The sequence below is a fragment of the Drosophila sulfurigaster genome, chromosome X (assembly GCF_023558435.1).
Source record: "Drosophila sulfurigaster albostrigata strain 15112-1811.04 chromosome X, ASM2355843v2, whole genome shotgun sequence".
NCBI lineage: Eukaryota > Metazoa > Arthropoda > Insecta > Diptera > Drosophilidae > Drosophila > Drosophila sulfurigaster.
The window spans coordinates 10057270-10074129 of record NC_084885.1 but is presented as its reverse complement, the minus strand read 5'-3'; the positions used below and the strand labels follow the sequence as shown (position 1 = coordinate 10074129).

The following is a 16860-nucleotide window of genomic DNA, read 5'->3' as shown; positions in this document are numbered from 1 at the left end:
CCCTCTCTCTTTGCCCTGACATTAAACGCAGCAATTGCAGAGAGCAGAGCGATGTTAACTGTTTGCCAAGGTGTTGGCAAGCATTGGCCAAAAAGGCCCACAACCCAAGCCACAACTCAACCCAACTCAACTTCACTCAACACCTGATTCACATCAGACCCAAAATCCTATCCTCAAATCCAAAAGGAGGAATTAAAGCAACGAATCATTAAATACAACACATAAGAAACATAAATTGCAAACAAAAAAACACATTTATACAAACATTTTAAATCTATTTTTGTAGAGCACAAGTAATTTTATATATTATATAACAAGTTTTTATATATTTGGAATTACACATTTCATATAGTTAAATAATTGTAAAGAAAAAGAAAAGAAGAAAAAGTCAGATTTCTTAATAAATATTTATCTACATATGTGTACATAGAAAAATACTTGCTAAAATTATGTCTGAAATTTGGAATAATGATTATATGATGTCAAAGTTAAACTAAAAAGTTTTATTCTTAAATCAAAATATCAAAAATATACAGAAACTTGAGATTTCTGAATCTCTGAAATTCAAGATTATAATCTTGTTTCATGAATGGAAAAATCTAAAAATCTCATTTCAAGATTGTTCATTTTAATATCGAAGAAATCTTAAATGACTTGTGGCATCGCAATTTACTGAGCTAACAGCAACAACAGCATAAATTAGAATCTAATTGGAGAAACATCTTTCGCACTTTCAAAATTGAAAATCCTTAAGGGAAAAGAATAAAATTCTTGAATTTGAGAGCTTTTTGATCTTCAAACAAGACTTTTTCATATTCAAATTATTGTCAACGAACGAAATTTCAGATTTTCAAAACCTAATAATAAAAAGAAATTCAAATTAATTGAAGATGACTTTTCAAACAATAAAATTGCAATATAAATTAATCATTTTTCAGCTACCTCATAAAAGTTAATTAAAGAAAATCGTTTAACTAAACTAAGATTAAAACTTGTTGAACTGAATTTTAAATAACTTTTGCGCAAGAACTTTCTGCTATATGAGAGTATTAGTTATGAACAATACATAAAAATGAAAATAAATCAAAAATAAAAATAAAACAATTAATGAAATGAAATAAATGAATAAGTTAAATATAAATAAATAAAGTAAAGAAAATGCATTATCATATATTAAGAATAAGAACTCTTTGTCGAGTTAATATAACGGTTTTGTTTTGTTGTAAATCATATAAAAGAACAATATTTAATTTAAGAATTGAAGATATTTATTATTTAGAGTGACTAAAATATCTCGTATCATTCCAATAAGGAATTCTGTATTCTATATTTCAATAAAATAATAATAATAATAATAATTCAATGCTGTATTAATTTGTGATTACAAGGTCGAAGTTACTCATTAATTGATTTAACAGTCATTTACTGTAAATCATTTAAAAACAATAATACATTTTAAATCATAGTAAAGAAATTTCTTTCGTTTAATGCTTTTTATACCCGCTACCCATAGAAGGGTAGAAGGGCAGAATATGTATGTAACAGGTAGAAGGAGGCATCTCCGACCCTATAAAGTATATATATTCTTGATCAGCATCAATAGCCGAGACTATCTAGCCACGTCCGTCTGTGTGTCTGTCCGTATAAAACACTGGATCTCAGAGACTATACGAGATAGTTCTATAATTTTTGCTATAGTAGTTATGATTCCTGAAAATTTGGTTGCGATCAGATAAAAATTGTCGAAGTTATTAAAGAAATACTTTTGTATGTGCAGAAACGCCCACTTACTAGGGGTCTTAGTTGTTTTTTCTGACAATCTGGTATATTGTGCCGTCTATGGTATATTTTGAATGTGGTACTATATCGATATACCAAATATACCATTTGGTATATTTTTAGTATATTCGGTATATTTTGAAAATAATACCGCAATATTTTGCCTTTATTAAAAATGGGTAGCGGGTATTTCACAGTCGAGCACACTCGACTGTAACTTTCTTACTTGTTTAAATTGTGATTTCAAAGACGAAGCTGCTCTCTAAATTATAAATTGAAATTTATTGACAACAAAGATGTTTATAATCTTTAATGCTGTCGTGAAATGTTATTCAAAATGTTAAACACAAATTATTTAATAGTTGAATTTAAAGTAGGTGAAGATTTAACCGAATTTTTGAGGGAATTTCAAAGTTTGTTTGCAGTTTCTTGTTAGCATTTTTTGTGTGTTGGTTTTACAAGGCTCGTAAAGAATGTGGCGTTGTGTGCTCGTAAAGTGCAATGTTCAGACCCAAAATAACACACACACACACACACAGACACAAATGTCATCGAAGCAACTTGGCAGGGAATAAACAAGCCAAGCGGAGGCAGGTGGCAAGAGGCATGAGGCAGGAGGCATGAGGCAGGACAACAAAGCTATGTCGCTTGCACTGCAATTGTCGTTTTTGTCGCATAAAATGATGACGAGTCCATGTCCAAGTTGGACTTTGAATTCCTCATTGAGAACAGAAACGAAAAGAACTAAACTGAGCTGACTTTGCCATTTCCATTTTAGCCAGCGGCTGTTTAGAGCAAAATGAGCAGCCCGTTGAGGAATTCCTCAAATGCGAATGCGAATGCGAATACATCTATTTAAATTGTGAATTGTGAACCGAAAACATTGTCCAGAAACTAAGAACAATTGAGCCACAGGACCTTTTTCCATTTCTCTCATTTTTTTTGCTGTGCTCAATTGGAGTCAGGAATAAAGAATTCAGATGCCAGAGAAATGAAAATGATGTTCGACTCGATTCGACTCGCCTCGTTTTAGCTGTGGCAACTTAATAGCTCTCTGTCAGGGACTTTTACTTATTCAATCTGCCTCATTGGGGGAGCCTAATCAGTTGTGCATTGAAGTATCTGCTGATTGTCCTCACTCTCAATACATTTCGTTGTGCATTATCGATTTCCTTCGATTCAGCTTCAAGTTTGTGCCTTCGGTCAATTCGATTAAAACATGTTCATATATAGAAAGTTTAATTAAGAAGATTTAATATTTAATCTAAAAAAAAATAAGAAACTAGAAAGTTAAAGGGAAGTGTATTTCATTTATATATATATATATGACATATTTTTTATTGCTTTCAAATCATAGAGCTAAAGTCTTTACTTCTTAGTACTCTAGTACTTTAAATGCAAATTTATATTATAAAATATATTCAAATATCAAACTAATTCCTAATGAAACAAAAATAATAATTAACTAAAAGTTGTGCAAAATATTTTACAAAAATTAAAATTGAAAAATCAAAATAATAAAAGAACTAAATTACAAATTTGTAGTTTTAAATTAACTAAAAAAAAGTTTAATAAATTTTTCAGTTCAAAATAATTATTTTTACTCTTTTTTATAAATATTTATTTATTTTTTGAAATATTTATTAAATTTCAAAAGAAAAATGAGTATATTACTTTTTATTGTAGTCGAGTATGTTTGGAAATAAACAAATTCATAATAATCTGTAGATATTTGGATGATGAATCCTAATCTGGATGGCTTGCAATGTTTGAATCACATCTAATTCTATATAGCCTTCGGTATATTTTAGTATTTGTGGTATATTTTATTGTGGTAGCAGTTACTTATATATAGCCTTCGGTATATTTTAGTATTTGTGGTATACTTTATTGTGGTAGCAGTTACTTATATATAACATGCGGTATATTTTAATATTCCTGCTATATTTTTAATTTGGCAGCATTTAATTATATATGACATTCGGTATATTTTAGTATTTAATATTTTTTAATTTGACAGCAGTAAAATGTATATTAATTTCGGTATATTTTAGTATTTGTGGCATATTTTATTGTTGTAGCAGTTAATTATATATAACATTCGGTATATTTTAGTATTCTTGGTATATTGTACTTTCTGAATGTAATTTAAAGATTTTTCTTAACAATTTGTTTGTCGGCGAAAGAAAAGTAATTGAAGTGTTAAGAAAAGTCAAAGCAAAAGAAAACCGAATGGAATAAGTTGTAGTTGTTGTTGTTGTTGGTAATTGAAAGTATGCAGTTTGTGCCGCTGAAATCGAAAGTGTTTTGGGCTAACGACAACAACAACAACAATAGTTGATGAAGAAGAAGCAAAAGCTGAGCAGCAAACTCGAATGAGAGATGAGAAAGTTGGACGGAAGAGCGAGAGAGATAGAGAGAGAGAGCAACAGGAACCGCAGACAACTGAAATATATTTTATTATGCTCACACACACACACACATGTATTTTATATATCTATGTGTGTGTGTGTGTGTGTGTGTGTGTGTGTGTGTGTGTTATTATGTGGCACAAGCGACGCTCGCTGCATAAAGCTTCTACCTACATTTTATTTGATTTCATTATGTTAAAAAGTTGTTCAAGAGTGAATCACGGACTAGAACGAGAAGTTGTTGCCACTCGAGGAGGCAAAGGGAGCAGGGTGCACCGAAGAGGGGGGGAGGAGTGCCACATGAAGGTGGCAAGGTTGCTGTTCGCTGGCGCAGACAGCGCACAGACACAGAGCCAGAGCCAAGGACGTCACACAATCAGTTCGCTAGCGAAGGATGCAAGAGGGGTGGGGAAGGGGAAGGGGGAGGGAGGTGGCATGGGGTACATAGTGAGTTCTTGCATCCTTGCAGCAGCAGCAGCAGCAGCGCAGTCGAAAGCATTTTATTATCCTTATTTAAGTTTCAAACTTATTGCAAAGTGGGAAACTCCAAATGTCTGTCCGTCCGTCCGTCCGTCTGTCCGTCCGTCTGTCTGTCTGTCTGTCTGTCCGCTCGTCTGGCTGGCTGCTGGCTGCTTGTCCTGTGCTTGGCTGCACTAAAAATATGGAAAACTTTGCAGACAGTCAGCAGCCAGGCAGCAGCCACAACAACAGCACCAACAACAGCCACGGAGTGCAAGGCTTAAGTGAGGAAGGAGCACAAGGATGAGGCAGGACAGCAGCCAAGGACGTTGCTCAAGTTGCGGCAAGCGCGAAAACAGCTGCGACGGCAACACCAACCAACTGCAACAACTGCAACAGAGCATTCAAATAAAATAAAATAACAAAAATTAAAAAAAAAATAAACCAGAGAGAGAGAAAAAAAATAAAAAGAAGGCAAGCAAAGTGGAGGAATGAAAGAGTTATATAAATTCAGTTGGCGCACTCGGTGCATACTTTATACTTTATACACTCTCTATATATATATACCGCACACACACACAGACAGAGGGGGACAAGGGGCGGGGGGCGTGTGCTATACATGTAGTATATGGGGCAAATAGTTGTGCTCCAGTTTGAACTTTAAGACAAAGTTTCGCAACTTTAACGAAGGTCGCGGTCGCACTCTGCACAAACTTGCAGCAAATTCTATTATTATGCTATGCACTGCGATGCCTTAAAACACACACACACACAGATACACACACACACACAGATACACACACACACACACACACACACACACACACACACACATGGCACACACACATAATGGAGAGTCGATTTCAAGGTTGTCTGCGACTTTAAGTTTTTGATTGCATAATCGAAAAGAAGCTAAACACAATTTTAAAGATGCTCAGCTTGAGATACTTTTGTGCTGTGCCGTCGGTGCGGCAACTATATACTAGATACTTTTTCAAGATTTCACTGCATTTTCTCCGACCAACTGTGTGAATTCGCATAAAGATTCGTGTGTTGTTCCTTTAAGATACTTTTGTATCTTGCACTTTTGAAAGTCACTTTGAAGCATAGCATTTTATTTAAGAGATTCTTTTTGTACATTGCAGTTGCATAAAACTACTTTGCTGTGGCTTCAAAATGTATCTTTAAGATGAGCTCGTCTATTTTTTTTTTTTCTTTGTATCTTGACTGCATTTACATTTTACAACTGCTTCTTTAAGATACTTTTCTACAGCCGCTGGATTACAATATATTTATTAGTAAAGATTTTTATTAGAGCAATACAAATTTTGCAAAATGAAAAGTATTTTAACCAATTTAATTTAAGCGTTGAATTGAATTTAAATATTGATCAACATAAATTTGCAAATGAAAAGTATTTGAACTTATTTCATTTTGTAGAACTTCATCATAATTTGAACTGAATTGGAAGAGTGCTAATATAACAATGTAAATTTCAAAAGAGAAAAGTATATCTAATTTATATCTTCTTCTAGCTATTTTTCTGTTCCTCGATTTCAAAATAAATGCCTAATACGAGTATTTTAGGATAGAAGCATATTTAGAAATAAATTTAAGATAAAAGATTGGCATTAGAACAACATTAGCTAACATCAATTAAATGGATTTCGTACAATTTTTGTTAAGTTGTGCTGCTTTAAGATACTTTTTACTGCAGAAATTCAATTTGTTTAATTTTTACGACTGCTCAAGCTGCTTTAAGCATATTTTTATTCCCTTATCTGGTATATTTTGTACAATATGGTATTTTTGGAATGTAAATTATCTTTCGGTATATTTTATTAGTGTTGGTATATTGAGTTGGTATATAATATATTATATGATGGTAATTTGGAAATTTGGTGTATATTATATACTATATGGAATACTTTTCAATGTAATGGTATATCCATATACCACATGTGGCATTCTGTATATTTTAGTATTTTTTGAGTATATTAATTGTGTATATATGTATTATATACCATTAATAAAGTGTATAGTATATAATCTCTGGTATACTTGTTAATGTAATGGTATGTTCATATACTAATTATGGTATGCCGCATATTAAAGTATGTTTCATTATATTAATTTGGTATATATTTTATACCCTCTGGTATATTTTCAATGTAATGGTATGTTCATATACTAATTATGTCATAGGGTATATTTAAATACATTTTCAGCATATTATTTTAGTATATATAATATACTGCATGGTATATTTCCAATGTAATGGTATATTCATACAATAATTATAGCATACGGTATATTGAAGTACTTTTTCAGTATATTAATTTGGTCTATATATTATATACCATTAATTTAGTATATTTTTTATACTATTACAATGGTATATGTCATCTGATACCTCAAAATCGACTGCAGCTTTCTTGCTTTAAATGAATTTTAACTTAAAGAACAACATAAATTTCGTAAATGAAAAGCATTTTCGCTAACAATTTATTTGAACTTGTGCGTTGAACTTTCTAATATCTGTGCAAGAATTTCGAATCGAATCGCATTGGCAATTGGCTTGCCAACGATTTGCTGACAAGATCGCATCCAAAAACTGAAGCTGGAAGGAACACAGCGACAACTTCGAACTGGAAATGATTCGCATATCGCTTTACTGACCCACAGCCAAGTGAAGTCAAAGTCAAAGTCAAGTCGAAGCTGGAGCTGGAGCTGAGCAGAGAGAGAGAAAGAGAGAGAGAGAACGTTTAACTGGTCGTCGTCAGCTGGCACTTGAGTTGTTGCAGCTTGTTGCAAATCCTTTGCTCATAACTTTGCGACAATTTAACAAGCCGCAAATGTTGCTGCCACAAAAGTCGAAGCCAAAGTCGAAGTCGAAGCTGAAGTCGAAACTGAAGCTGAAGCTGAAGCCGAAGGCGCGTCTCAAGTCTGAAGTCAAGTGTCAGTCGGACCGTCGTTGAGTTGCTTCCACTTGCTTTCGAGTTGCACTCGCCAATTGTGACATTTGCGGCAGGTTAGCAACTGTTGCAGCAGCAACCAACAACAGCAACAGCAACCAACAGCAGCAACCACACAGCAATTGCCGCCGTGAGCAACAACAATTGAGTGAAATGCCTTGACATTGCGTGCGGATGCTGTTGCTGCTGCTTCTGCTTCTGCTGTTGCAAGTTGCTGTTGCTGTTGCAAGCAGCCAGTTGCTGTTGGGGTAATTGGCGTGCGGTCTGCGAGACGCAACAAACGCGTTAGCAATGCAATTTATGTGCGTTTAGACGCATATTTTGCCAATTAAATATTGCGATAAAGCATGCAGCCTATAACAGCATGCAACAGCAACAGCCGAAGCAACAGCGGAGGCAACATCAAGCAGGCAACTGGCCAATGTTATTGCCTTGTGCTTATCCCCCCGCTCTCACTCCCCCACTATATCTCATCCCCCCCTCTATACGCACCCCTTTTGCAAAGCTGATAAATACCGCTGATAGCGTCGCTGACGTTGGCAATTTGGTTGAAATTTATTTGGCGCGGGTTAAACAGAGTCGCTCTCTCTCTCTCTCTCTCTCTCTCTTACTCTTCTTCTTCTTATTGTTATTGTTTGTATACCCTGTAAGTACAAGAAGGGGTATGTGCAGTTCTCCCCAGAACAGAAGCTGATATCGCAAAGATTTTTTGCATTTTGTTCACTTGGTTAAAAGTCGTTTAGCTTAGCTCCCCATTAAAAAAAACTTTTCTTGATAAGAAATTCTTTATTAAATTATTTCTTTTATTCATTGGTGATTATTAGATATTTAGTACACTACAAAAAAATACCCGTTTTTTAAATGCCGCTCTTTAAATCTTTTAGTACAAATTCGTAACACTGAAAACATTAGTCTGAAAATTGGTTAATTATCAAAATAAAATTAATTTAGACTAGGATATTTGATTTAGGCTACAAAATGTTGTAATCTTTCGAAATTATTTGAAAGCTTTTATCCAGTTCTGAGTTTGAAATATTGTGCGAATTGATGATAAGTATTTCATATAAGATTTTTATATGTACTATAACTGAATGTGGTAATTACATAGTTGATAAAATAGTTAAATAATAAATAAATAGGAAAAAGAAAACAATAAAATATAATGTAATATTTTCCTGATTTTATAATAAGATTTTTGGTCTTCAAATTGAACAAGTTTTTCCTCTTTTTAATAATAACTTGCGATGCGTTTTCTAACTTTTAGAAGTTGTTGTCGCATTTTTGAGAACAAAATTCTTAGTATTAAGGCAAAAATCTTGATTTTAGAACTTTTTGGGTAGATTTTAATTTTAATTTTTTGTTATAATTATTATAAATAATTGAAAAATTGAAAACTATTTCAAATTCGAAATTATGTATACATATTTTCTTATTTGTTTAATGGGTAACTTTATATAGTTAACTCCTAATGTTCAATTATTTACCTAATTGTAAAATTAATGGCTATATTTATGTAATGGTCTATATGCCGAATGTAGAATTCGGTATATTTAATTATTTTTTGAGTATATGTATTTGGTATTTATTATATACTCCATGTTCATATACTAATTATGGTTTTCCGCATATTTAAGTATGTTTCAGTATATTAATTTGGTATATTTTTATGCTCTTTGGTATATTTTCAATGTAATGGTATGTCTATATACTCATTATGTCATAAGGTATATTTAAATGCCTTTTCAGTATATTAATTTGGTATATATTTTATACTATTACAATGGTATATGTTATATACTGTTTTGCTTTCTTGTTTTAAATGAATTTTAATTTAAAGAACAACATAAATTTCGTAAATTCCTTATTTTCCTTTGTATTTTCCTTACAGGGTATGCTAAGGACTGTGAGCTAAAGTTGCAAGTTGCAGCTGCAGTTGAAGCTGCTGTTGTAATTGTTGCGCAACGCACTTTGTGCGTTGTTGCCACCGTAAACGCAAATTGACATCTTTCAATTAAACGACAAGCGCTGAGCTGAGTTGAGTTGAGTTGACCAGGCAAAAGGCTCAAGCTCAAGCTGAAGTTGTAGCTGAGACTGAGGCAAAGACACGCACAGATCGTGGACGAAGCCAAAGAGATCGTTTCATAGATCGAGGAAGAACGAAAGAGAGAGAGAGAGAGAGAGAGAGAGAGAGAGAGGGAGAGAGAGAGGAAGAGGGAGATAGAGAGTATCTTTGAGGTTTTGTTGTCGTTATTCGTCTATCGAATGTGGCGCAATTGTAGATTTTACATTTTTTTTTTTAGTGACCAACACACAAACACATTTGACAGCGGCGAGAGGAGCTCGCTGACAACATGTTGCATGCCCCAAGCTCAAAAATAAAGAAAAATATTTCACTGCGTTGCATTGCATTGCGCTGGACTATGACACAAATGTGCAATATTCAAATCTTTGGCAGCTCATTTTGCCAGCTGACATCGTCGACCGCCGCGTTGCAACAACAGAGGAGAAAGAGAGGGAAGAGAGGGATAGAGGGAGAGAGAGAACGCAGCACGTTGAAATGTTGCGCATTTTGAATGTTTGATGTTTGATATGCGAATTTGGGCAAAAGCGTCAAGTCAAGCACGTTAAAGCCTGAATACTCGTAAATGGCCACAACAACAATTCATTGTTTTGTGCCAGTTTGGCATTTCAGCAACAGCAACAACAGCAACAACAACTGCAACAACAACAACAACTGCCACCGCGATTGCACAGTTTTTCTTTTTTTTTTTATTTTTCGTTTCCATATAACATAACTCACAACGATTTTATGCTTATTTTATGCCGCGCTTGCGCAATCGAACAGTTTAGCCGTAATTAGCCAAAATTCCTCAAGCATCGTAAAACTTGATCTTGCCTTAGAACAAAGAATGTGATGCACTTGCGGATACCCTGCATCTTGGGCTTGACTATGGCATATTCTACAGTCTGTAATCTTTTATATTCTATAGTATTTTATAGTCTATAATCTTTCGAATATTTTAGTCCAGAATATTTTAAGGTATAACATATTACTGAATATATATTTATAGTATTCTATATTATTCTGTAGTCTAGAATATTCTAATATTGTAAGTAAATAAAGAATAAAAAAAAGAATATTTTAAAGTATTTCATATTACTAAATATATATTTATAGTATTCTATATTATTCTGTACTCAAGAATATTATAAAGTATTACATAAAACTGAATATATATTTACAGTATTTTTAGTTTAGAATATATAAGGAAGAAGAATATATATTGAGAAATATAGGATATCCTGAACTAAAAAATACTCTAAATAAATATCAAATATGATATATTCTATATATAGTATTCTATGGTGTCTTTATTGTTGCTGCCAAAGCTTATTGAATATACGAATATTATTTTCGGAACACTTTTGTTTAGTTTTCATTTTTTAAATGAATATTCTTTCTATCTATCACATATCCCAAAGTATTCTTTGCTTAGTCTTCGGTTGTAACTCATTTTTCGAACCAACGACATCTAGATGGCGCCACTGCTTCATGACATCAGCTTTGCATTTGCAGTACTCAAGATGTTTTCTTAAAGTATCAGCCATAATTATACATCGATTGGTATCTTAAAATTCTTTAATAAAATTAATGTTATTAAACTATGGTTTTGATTGTTTTTTTTTTTTGTCATTTCATGGCTATTGTTGGAAATATAGAAAATTAGGTATAGAATATTAGGTCTCACTATTTAACAAATATCTCAAAATGACATAATAATATCTTTTCTTATTTGCTTATTCTTCAAATTTATTTTTGAAGCAAAGCATTCCCCCTTAAAAAACAGAGCAGATTTCATTTATAGAGACTATTTTCAATATGAGAATCTTAGAGTTTAGACAAATTAATAAATTATTTCAAAGTTAAGAATAGAGAACATTCGAGTTTCCCCTCTCTCTCTCTTCTCTCTCTCTCTCTCTCTCTCTCTCTCTCTCTCTCTCTCTCTCTCTCTCTCTCGCTCTCTCTCTGTCTGTCTCTGTGTGTGTTTGGAGTTCATTGTCGCGTTAAGTTTTGAGCTGAGTTTTGAATAAGAAGTTCGCGTATCATTTGGTTAATAAGAATGTTATGTAATTAGAATTTAATCGCAGTCACTTTGATGAGCGGCCGAGTGCCTCCAGCAGCGAGTTGAATGTTGAATGTTGAAGTCTAGTCGACTAGGTCCAATTAAATGCATGGCAAAATGAAACGAAACGAAACGCGAGCGCATGAATGGTAAACGGTGAATGGTGATGGTGAGAGGGTGAGAGGGGGAAAGGAGGGAAATGGAAAATGGAAAATGAGCCGACGACTTGCGATTTGCGTATAATCCATGGCCAGAATTTATGCAAAAAACGCAAAGGCGCGTCTTAATAGAAGGCCAGAGTCGTTTTTTTCCATTTTTGTTGTTGTTCTTTTTGTATCTTTTACATAATTGAGGCGCTGCAATTAAGAAGAAAAAGAGAGAGAGAGAGAGAGAGAGAGGTAAACATAATCCAAATCGAAAGCTGGCCATTTTTTTTGCTTTTCTGAGTATTTTTTTTAATGGCATTCTGTTACGATGTTAAACATTTTTTAATGCGCGCACCACGGCAAAATTATTCAAAATAAAATTAAATTAAAAATGCATTTCGGCGAACAGGCGAACAACCTACAGACAACAAATGAATTGAGCCATCAACAACAAGAGGCAACGCGATGCGACGTCACGCAGCAGTCTTCGAGGTGGTGCTGGTGCAGGAGAAGAGGGGAAGAGGGAGGGGAGCTGCCCCTTGGTCAGCCGCAGAGAAATGGCCAAAAACAAAGGCAACGAAAACAAAAAAAAAAATACAAATATGCCAAAGCAGAACGTGTTGAAAGCCATGTGTGGCATGGCCAGAACTTGAGGCAACTAAAGATGTTTCGGCTTCACCTGTATGTTGCAAGTTGCAAGCACCTCTCTCTACCTCTCTCTCTCTCTCGCTTTACCTGTTCCTTTTTTGTGTGTGCTTGGCGTGTCAGTTTCACGTGCAGTGGCAAAAGGTAATTCATCTTGTTATTTTCTGCTTTTATTTATTTTCTTTTCTTTTTTTTTTTTTTTTTTTTGTGCTCTGCCCATTTTGTATGCTTATTTATTTGACTGACGACGGCGACGCCAATTTTCCATTGGACTAAGTAGGCATCCCTCCATACTTTTACTTATTTATTCTCAGCTCATTCTCGCAATTCCCTTTCTCTGTCTCTGTCTTTCTCTCACACTCTTTCGACTGTTTGTTTTGCTTGGCTCTGGCTCCGACTCTCTGACTAATTAGATGCGAGTCGAGGCATTTTAATGCCTTTTGAATATGTTTAATAATGCAATAAATACATTAAAAATGATATCGTTTGTTGGTCAAGCCAAGTCTCAACACATCCAGAACATAAAAGCAAACAAAATGAAAACCTTTTAACAGCAGCTGCACTTGTGCCTGCTCTTCTTCTTCTTCACCATCGCCTTCTGCTTTTCACTACTCAACTTGGGAATTTTAAACAGATGAAAGGCAATTCCTTAAATTCCCCAATCGTGGCATGTTCGTGTAAGCTGTCTAGAAATTGATACATTTGGCAGGCATTTCGCTTAATCTAAATATTTATTCAAATTGTTTTGTGTTGCATTTTATTACATTCAATTAACTAAATAGATTGTATTGCATTCAAATATGCTTAACAGCTCCAGAAATGCATTTACCGAGGAGCAAAGAATATATGTATGTATTTAAGAAAATGTACCTAAAAGTACCTTCTCTAATTGTGTTAGTGTCAGTGAGTTGCAGCGAATCTATTTCACACGCACACCATTTTACATACATGTGTATGTGTAAAGCTGCAAGTGGCTCTCACAAAACTGTTGATTCGATCGCAATGAAACGGAGAGCAAATATCCTTTTCAATTGGCAATCTGGACACAAATGTCCCCCCAATATTAGGGCAATTTTCAAGGCTCAGTTTTGCACGCAAAGTGACCGTGAAAGCATCTCCCGTTGTGTATTGTAAATTATATATGTGTTTATTAATGCGAATTGTAAATTGCAAAGTGATTAATTATTATTATTGTGTTTATTTGGAAGTTCGCGGCAATTTACATATTTCTAAATTTCATTTCACTAATTTTGCTGAAATGTTTTTTTGTTCTTTTTTTTCTGTGAGAGTGCAAAAAGTTCGGTGGCGTCACTTGCTGTCTCGCTCTCACACTCGGCTGCTGTTACAAGTGTCCTAATTGTGTTTTGATGTTAGTGAGGCGCGCATTCTAATTCCTTCTTTGCTTCTTTCATATGCATAGAAGTATGAGTGAGAAAATGAGAAAATGAGAGAGAGTGAGTTCTATGTGTGTGTGTGTGTGTGGTTTTTTTTTTCCCTTTTTTTATGTGATTAAAAGTGTTAACATGTATATTTTTTGTTGTTTTTTTTAAATTTTTAATTCTTCAGTAAAGTATTGAAAGTGGATAGCTTTAGGTAAGTCCATACTAACAAATATATATTTATATTTATGTACAATATGAAAACTGAGACCCAAAGAAATGTATTTGTAGTAAATGTCAAATAAAACATAGAAATTCAATAATGCAAAAAATTTTTAATAACATAGAAATTAAAACAAAGTAAAAAAAAATATACAAAGATTTTCCGCAGTCGGTAGGATTCGAACCTACGCTCCCAGAGGGAATCTGATTTCTAGTCAGACGCCTTAACCGCTCGGCCACGACTGCTTGATGACGATGGGCGGCAATGTTGCACTTATAAGCGACAACCGAATATTGAGATAAGCATAATTTATTTTATTCATTCACTTCAATTAGGGCAAATCTCAGTGTGCAAGCACTTCAGCTGCACAGTGAATGAGTTTTCTGATAACGCTTGATAAGAATTGGAAGAAATCAAATCATGCTAATGAATTACTTGAGAAATACTCAAATTATTGAAGAGTCATTGATTGACTTAAGTGAGCATTGCAAAATGCTTACGCTATCAAGTTATATTCAAATCGAAAAAAGTCAATTAGCTGAGTAAAAGTAAATAGTGTAACATATTTATATATATATTATATATATATTATGTTGAGTATGCGGAATTATTAATAAATAAGAATATCTCAGCAGCACTTCAGCGAGCATTTTGTTAGTCACTGATAAGTATAAAACAAAATAAACAAAAGAACCAATGAAAATACTTAATGAAGAGTCATTACAAAACGCTTTCGTACTCTGAAATATTCACGGCGAGTAGTAATAAGATTAGCAGAAAAGAAAAAAATCGAGTAGTATTGTAAATCAAGAATAAGATTTACTTATCACTTACTTACTAGTAATATTCTTTTAGTTAGGGGTATTTTAACTTTGTGGGTTTTAGCTGCTTGATCTCATAACCTCGTATATTTTGTATTCAACATACCAAATATAGTCTTTGGTATATACTACATACTAACACACAAACACAAAAATAAGATATACTGAAAGCTTTGGTTAGTATATTGTTAATCTGGTACATTTTGCACGTTATGGTATTTTTTGAAGGTATATAGTATATAAAAATACATAATGTAGAATTTTGTATATATTCTAAACATGAAAATACTAAAATATACCAAACGTTTTATTTGGTATATTGACAATCTGGTATATATTTCGCACTCTGTGGTGTTATCTCTTGTTTTTATTATGTTGCACAGTTATTAATTGTTTCATAATTATTGAATATATAATATGTACTGATTTTGATGTAACATTTATAATTTAAACAAGTAAATCAGATGAAAAACGAAAAAGTCCAATTCATATATTATGAGAAAATATCTTTCTTTTATATAGTCTTTGGTATAATTCAGTATTTTTGTGGTATACTATTAATTTGTTATATTTTAAGAATAAAATTTTCAAAATTTGTAATTTCTTTAATTCATATTTTCTTGTTTCATAAGTGTAGTATATGCTGTATTAAATATTCCTATTTTATTTATAATTCAAACAGGCGATTTAGCTGAGAAGGATTCTAATTTAATAAATGTATTATTCATGCTATACACAAATAGGTTTATTTTATATATTTTATTTAATAAATGTCTTTTTCATATCATACACAAATATATTTATCTTCTATATTTTACTTATTATGATATGTAATTTCTGTTTTAATTATTTAATTGATTCATAATTCAAGAATAGTTATTAGTTATTCATGTTTAGTTTAGGGCAAAGTATGAATTACGTATCTGCTTTATATTCGTAACAGAAATGAATTTGAATTTGCATTGCGATAAAGGCGGCAACAGCAATCGGTGAGCAAAGCAAAGGTAAAAGCAACGGCAAAGGCAATCAATTATATTGGCACGCACTCTGTGGCTTTGATCATTTGCCAATTGGCAAAACTTGGCGACAATGCGTTTAGCTCTTTCCCTCTCTCTCTCTCTCACTCTATCTCTGTCTCGCTCTCTCTCTCTTTTACTCACTCGATCGGTGTCTGTGTGTTGATCAATGCAATCGCGATATCAAGCAAAAGCCTTTTAATGCGCACCTTTTGTTCTGTGGCAATTGCAAATGTAACTGTTGCCACAACAACAACAACAACAACAGCAATAAAAAAAGCCAACTCAGAGCGTGTGAGAGTGGGAGAGCAGCAGATATTGCTTGAAAGGGTTTGTGGAGCAAACGGGGCAAACAGCAACAGCAACAGCAATGCAACTGCGACTGCGACTGTTGCTGCTGTTGCTGCTGCTGCTGTTGCAGTTGCTGTTGCTGTTGCTGCCTGCCGAAATGTCAAATGCCAGGCCATATTTCTTAAACGCCAAATACTTTTTGACATAATAGTCCAATTACCTTATCGCGCCATCTGAGATGCGGTCGCCGTTGCAGCACGTAGTAGTTAGTTGTTGTTGTTGTTGTTGCTGCTGCTACTGTTGCTGTTGCTGTTGTCCTTGTTGCACGTTGCTTGTTGCCGGTCGTTGTCGCTGCCGCCACCATTGATGCTGTTGCTGCTGCCGCTGTAGCGATTATTTATGGCGATCAATGTGAGCCCAGTAGCTGAAATTCCATTTAAATTGCGTACAACAACACCAACAACAACAACAACAACAACCATAGGAGTAGCAATAACAACAACAACAACAACAACAGCAACAAGAGTGCAACAATTGTTTTTATTCGACGGCGTTGGCGGCATTGATGGCGGTGCCTCTGAAGCGACATCA

At 33.7% G+C, this 16860-nt stretch overlaps 1 protein-coding gene and 1 non-coding gene across 2 annotated transcripts in view; both read right to left on the bottom strand.

The window, feature by feature from the left end:
- Window positions 1–16860, bottom strand: part of LOC133847205 (ubiquitin-conjugating enzyme E2 N) — a 152553-nt gene that overhangs the window by 46635 nt on the left and 89058 nt on the right. The gene's annotated exons all lie outside the window — the stretch shown is intronic.
- On the bottom strand, window positions 14305–14386 carry Trnas-aga (transfer RNA serine (anticodon AGA)). Its single transcript has one exon. It is a non-coding gene; the product is annotated as a tRNA-Ser (tRNA).